This window comes from Corvus brachyrhynchos, unplaced genomic scaffold, assembly GCF_000691975.1.
Source record: "Corvus brachyrhynchos isolate BGI_N302 unplaced genomic scaffold, ASM69197v1 scaffold115, whole genome shotgun sequence".
Lineage (NCBI taxonomy): Eukaryota > Metazoa > Chordata > Aves > Passeriformes > Corvidae > Corvus > Corvus brachyrhynchos.
The window spans coordinates 494,362-501,389 of NW_008239553.1; positions in this window are offsets into that span (position 1 = coordinate 494,362).

The window sequence follows — 7,028 nt, forward strand, 5'->3', positions numbered from 1 at the left end:
GACTGTGAACCACTATCCTACATCCAAATGATCTGGGCAAGCACAGAACCACCCCTCTCACATATCCAGAAGCAGGGTGTTTATCCAAGCCAAACACTATGGCTGTCTCTACACAGCAGCTTGTAACCAAGCTGGTAATGAATCTTTGGCAGCTAAGTGCTTAATTTATGGACAGAGCTCTAGTTTATGTTGTTGCAAAGCTAAGCCCTGTACACAAGCAGCCGACCAGAATTATTTTATGTCTGTACAGTGAGAACTTTCAGCTCCCATGCAAATGTAAAGCATGCTGCTCTGAATGCTATAGCAAGTTATTACCAGCAGCTTATGTGCAGCGTGTTCTTTCTATCCACTGCAGTATTTGAGTGCTGCCATCAAACCAATTCAGAAAAAAAAAGTTACCGATATTATTCAGTCTTGAACACAACATACCCACCTTTGCTCATCTTACTTCAATCACTGCTACAAATCTGTAAGATCAGTTAGTCCCAGCTCCAGCGCTTGTTCTACCAGACATTCCACAGCAAAGCGCCCCCAAAACTTACCAATACCCACCTCGGGTAGGCTCGAATCCCAGCCTGAGACCAGCAAAATCCTACCCTACCCTCTATGCAAAGGGCACATAGGGAAGTGCTGGAACCAAACAATGCATCATCCCACTGCTGGTGAGTTTATCTATTTAATGACAAAGCACCACTCAGCATAACCAGGTACCAACTCAAAACCAAGACAGCAGGAAAGAGCTCCTGGTACAGGTCAGCTGTTTCACCACCAAAAAAAGCTGCAACATGGATACCATCACCCGAAAACCACAGAGACATCAACCCTAAATGGCTGTAAGATGGAAAGGAGAACTATCCTACTGCAACAGGCATTAATATTTTGGATTTTTTTTCTGGACTAAGTCTATGAAAGAATTAATTAAATTATTTTTCTGTACTACTGATTAACCATTCAAACACAAAATGCTGGCTATTAAAAAGCTGTGTTTCTTTCCTTGTCTTTCAAAATATATTAGCTACAGTTCAGATACTTAAGTATATAAATTCAGCCAGGCATGTTTAATGAAAGCTTTACCTTCTATCACTGCATTTTTGAAGTAAAGAATAGGCTGCCTTTCACCCATTCAGCATCATCATGAAAAACTAACTTTTTCCATGGAACTGAAGAAAATACTATAGCGAGCAGAGCCCTGTTGAGAGACAGATTAATTATCTACTTGGGTGTGCATGCAAGAGTAAGCTTGTCACAACTAAGGGAAGAAGGGAAAGGTAGCAAAGCAGCTGTGCAACATTCTCCTCCTCTAGACCTCCACACAGCCCAGTGCAATAAGAGGTATGGTGTTCAGAAACAGCAACAGAACAAAATCAGGCTGGAGAATTTGCTGTCCTTTGAACAGCAATTACTGCCAATCCAGAATGCTGCCTTACCACAGAGTGCACCCCACTCCATGATCAGGAGTGGGGAAGCCACATTCTGAGTGGGCAGCCTAGAAAGGAACACGATGCCCTTCAAAACAAGAACAAAACTGCAGCCACAAACCAAAACAAGAGGAACCAGTGCCAGCTTTCTAGGGACTAGATGTTGCCTGGAGCTGTGTGTGGCCCAGAGACACCCAGTGGTTGACTGGTACATCACAAGCACATGTAGTGAGTGGGAGGGTTAAGGAAAGCATCTCCTCAGTTGGTTTATTTTGTACAACCTTGGGCTGACGCGATGCTTCTCTGCTCATCTCCAGTTCTCAGACTGGGTGTGGGAATAGATAAGAAAGTCTAGGAGGAAGACCTGATTCTGAACAAGTGACAAACAGCAAGAAAGTGCAGGGAAAGAAGGAATTAGCAAGGTTTCACACTATACATTGTCTTTAAGCTGTAGATGTTACCGACATCCTCTGGCCTTTCTTAAGAAAGTCTCTGTGGTCAAGACTCTGCCTTATTTGAGGTCTCTGGCTGAGTTTCGGTAATCATTACCTGCAGTCTGAGATAGAGGCAAGTGCCATGCCACACTGAAGGTCAAGTGTCAGCTAAATGCTGCTTGTTGAGCTGCTAACATTTCCAGCAGCAGCTATGCTTCCTGACTTAAAGGAGATTTAATGGCCCAACAACAACTAGTCAAGATATACATGCAAAACAAAAGGCATCCTTCTTCACATCACTAGCAGCATAGGACTACAAAAACACTGTACTAGAAAAAAGATAAGAGAAACAGATCTGACTCAAAACCAGCTTTTAGTAGCTCTACAGAAGTATAAGCAGAGTTTTCTTTAACCCAAGTAGCAGCAGAGCTGCAGATGGTGACATGCACAATGGGCCTCCCATGCACTGCTCTCCAACACTACATTCGATTCCATCCAGTTTTAGGCACTCATGAAATACCCAAGTTAGGCAGATCACCACAGTCAGCTTCCTCTAATGTAAATGGAGAGGGATGGAAGTCATCATCTACACATTAGCATCTCTGCACCTTTTATTTTAGACCCATCAATTCAGTGGTGTGTATTAGGAACAGCTGAACTACACAGGGTCAACTAGATAGGATTAATATTATGCTCCCTTACTTTGCCTGCACTATTGTTAAATCTGAGTAGCAATGCTCAATTTGGATAAAAGTAAATGCACTCTCCAGAGAAACACAGAAATCCATGTTTTAAGCTGCTTTGTGGCTCCTTCTGGAAAACAGCACAATAAACTTTGCTGACAACCCATACCACATGCACAGAAATAAATGCAACCTTCACCCAAATGCCAATTTCCAGCAAAGACAACTTATTTTTTTTTAAATAATTGGATTGTAATTTTTCTAAGAAAACAGTGCTTTTTGGAAATAGCAACATCATACCAAGGAAAAAGTAACAGGTCAAGTGCATGAGTGGGTGATCTTACTGTGATCATTCTACATAAGAGACTTCAGAACAGTTTCATTCCCTGGCAGAAAGCTCAGAAATGCAACAGCACTAGTAACCCAGAAACACTGCAGTGACTCACTCGTGCTCAATCAACTCAGATGCTCAGGGGAAACAACAAAGGCATCAAACAGGACACGGACCAGCCAAGCAGATGCAACATGGCAGCACAACCTGGACTCAAGCCATAGCTCCTTACACTGAATTGCTGGCACCTCACTTTCTGCCTCGCACCACACATCTCATAAAATAAGCCCTGTTTTAGCAGAGGTTTGACCTACTCGTGAATATTACTGATAACCATAGGTGTTCTCAGAACACAAGCTGATCATGGCATACCGATGACAAAGAAAACAGCAAAGGGAGATTTTATGTTCCAACATTCCTGGCCCTAAACACACAGAAGAAGTGAGGGAAACATCTCCAGCAATGCAGGAAAACTCGAGATAGAGCAGCTGTATAAACCTGAGAAAACAGGGGCAGGCAAGGCTGATCACTGAGAACAGCATGACTAGCATGAAATGAGAGCACAAACAAGCTTGGAAGGCTTGAGGTCCTCTTGCAAGCAGAAGGCAGCTAGCCCCCTTAAATCACCCTCAGTATCTGCTCCTGCCCTCTGCTATTGAATTGGCAAAAATAAAATAAGACCAAACAGGCAGTGGACAGAACTAGGCCAGCTGTAGCCCCCTTCTCTCAGTTGCTCCCAGCTCCAGCTTTCAGTATTTGCCTCTCTTCAGCCCTGCCCATGACCCCGCTCTCAGCTATCCCCCTATAACTCAGATCTGAGGCACTTGTTCCACACCACTGTGCAGAGAGACACTGCCGCTCACACACTCGACTTCATCAGTGACATACATAAGCAACAATAAAATTAAGAGAGAAGGCTCCTTCTTTTCCCTTCCTCCTCCTGTGTCATTATAGTATCGTCGTTTTCTCTGTGAAGTTTTTAAAGAGAGAAAACAGAAATGAAATTAAATGGGAGGGGCATGAAAAGTGTCTGGATCAAAATATCGTATGTGCAACGCCTCTTCTCTTCAATGAACTGCAAAAGTCAACAGCACCTTCTCTGGCAGGAGCCACAGGGCTGTCTTACATAATCAGGGGATGGAGGGAGAGGAAAGGGTCAGGAAAAGCACACACTGCCCACTGTTCAGAGAAGAGTTCCTTTCAGCAGCCATGAATAAGAAGACTGCAGAAGTGACAGCTTTGCTACCTCCCTGCCCAGCTGGCTCTCTGACCTGCCTAGAAGCAGCGTCCAACACCACAGGAAAGGCTGGCTTTGTTTCTGACACTACTGGCTGGTGGCCTTATACACAGGATGACAGAACACTGCTTTCCTCACAACTTACGATGGGGCAATTTATTTTCATTGGCATGAGCAGAGAAGGAGAGCCAGTTGGATCCACCCTGCAGCAGCAGGACACTGTGAAAGGCAACTTTGCACATGTACCTCATACAGTCATAACACATTCATACATCTCACACAGTCATTGCACACACCCTGTCTGAAAAGGAAACCGTTCAACAGAGACCTTTGCCTTCAGAAGATGAACCAAGGCATCTACAGCCAGAATTTTCAACCTTCCATACTCATCATCTGTGTGCTGCTACATCAAAGTAAAAGCCTGTTTTGACCCCCTTCATGGCTATCATCTCCCCATTCTCTTAGACTTCCACAGCAGTCTGCCCTATAAAGTCACAGGAGGATTTTCCCACCCTGTTGACATCATTTTCTCCTTGTTACACCCTGTCCAGTCCACACCACTTGGACAAGTTTTAGGCTGGGTGCTGCATAGAGCCTAACAGAGTCATCCCAATTCATCAATCCTTGCTGACAAATCAAGGCCAAACTAGTGAGCAACAGCTTTCTGTGCATCTGTGGCAATTCAAACTGTTCCACAGTAAATCTAGAAATACCAACAGGCACACTCTGCTCTCATCACCTGCACAGAGGCATGCACTTGCATTCACAGTACAAAACACCTGCCTGGCTTTTTGCAACCTCACTAACTTCTTCGTTTCCCAGTCCCTCAAATTTGTTGTGTCCACTCTGACCCTTAAGACTCAACACTCAGGCAAGCTTGGCATATTTGATTTCAAAAAACCTTTTTTCTCCACAATACTTACAGCTTTCAGTGAGTCCCTTGCACACCAGCTCTTCCAAACTGTGGCTCAGAAACAGGTCCTGTTTGCCACAACATCCATGCAGCTCACCAAATGCTTAGCTCTACGGCAGCACCATCATATGTAAATCCTCACATATGGCAAATCAAAACAAGAAGCTCCAAATAAAAATTAAAAAAAAAAAAAGGAAAGAAAACTCCAAACAACTTAAATGACTGCTAAAACCATCAGAGTATCAGCTGCAATAGCAGCACTTTGGAGAGCATTTTTCTGGGGCTTTTTATTATTACTATTATCTTATCTGCAGAAGGCAAGCCAAGAAAACAGAGAAATAGATGGAACCAAGCCCTGCATCTGAGCAAGCTCTCTAGAAGCAAATATAGACACGTTTCAGGGCTGGCAGAACACTGTGCTGAAATTAAGTGGTGTGGGTTCTGACAGAAACACAATTTTTCAGATCTGGTAAAGTGTGCCAGTGAATAAAACTTCCATAGGCTGTACAGCAGCACCTAAATATTTGTCCTACTGCTGTTCATCCATAGCTGGCACACATTCAGAGACTACAAAGAGTAAAGCCAAACCAAAGCTCAGACTGACTTTTCTACCTCCAATTTGCATTGCACTTTTCCCTCCAGGGATCTTTCATGGCTTGGTTTGGATTCCATCCCAGCTCAGTCCCAAACAGAAAGATGTATCAAACAGTTTCAACACACTGACACATTTCATTTTGAATTTAAGTATTTGAAATTACTTTGAAGGCACATTCATGACATTTCAATACTCTTCCAGATAACTTTTTAATCCACCCATTTCTTACCCCATGGGTAGAGTGTAGGGCAGTGGGACTAAACTAAAACCAGAAAACTCCACCAGGACAGAATGAAAGCTCTTTGGGTGGAGTACTGCTTGCCCATGTGAAATTAAAACTTCATCATTAGCTATTCAAAATTTGGTTGTACCAAATACTGTCCACCATGAGCAGGACACAGCCATGAGTCAGCAGCAAAAGGAAACTCTATGAGGCAAATAAGCTAGCTCTGACTTCCACCCCTTTCACTGCAGAGGCAGATAAGGGGACAACTAAGTACCAAATGCCTTGAAAATGTGGAGCGAATATGAAGGGCCAGAGCAACTCTAACTTAATCAAAAGCCTGCCAAAAGAACAAGCTACATACCTATAAGGAAATACCATCAGGAGGGGTCATCAAAGCCATTTTTCTCACTGTAACAAACACCTTGGACAGCAGTAAAGGACAGCTGGCTCACCCACAGCAGCACTCCCCTTCAGAATGACTCCCATGTATGGTCAGTGAGGCTTCCATTGCCAAAAGCCACAAGGTGCAAAAGCAGTCAAGTCTGACTTTGGATGATTCCTGGCTAGGACTGAAACCTGCAAAGGTGAACTGGGTGCACAGAGAAAGAACTCTAGCAAGGGAAAGAAAAAAGCCAGAAGACAAGGCTTAATAAACTGTAAATACTTTCTTACAGAAAATCTTGTGTGTTCTTACACTGGCTAAAACAATGGCCCAGAACTGGTTCTCCTTTCATAATACAATACAAAAGAACCTGAAACCAATATTGTCCAGCAATGGCTTATCGTGTGTCCCATGAATTAAGGCCTTGGCGATAACCCAGCAGCCACAAGGCTTAATAAACTGTAAATACTTTCTTACAGAAAATCTTGTGTGTTCTTACACTGGCTAAAACAATGGCCCAGAACTGGTTCTCCTTTCATAATACAATACAAAAGAACCTGAAACCAATATTGTCCAGCAATGGCTTATCGTGTGTCCCATGAATTAAGGCCTTGGCGATAACCCAGCAGCCACAAGGCTTATGACAGCTTTCTCGGAAACTTAGGAGAATTTGACTTCCTTCCAATAAGGCCCTTAGGCTCCCAGAGGAATCCTCAAACAGCTTTTCAAGCCCTAGGAGTCAGGCCAGTGACAGCAAAAAGAGGATACCCAAAAGGCACTGCAATGACAATCCCACAGCAGAGCAGGAA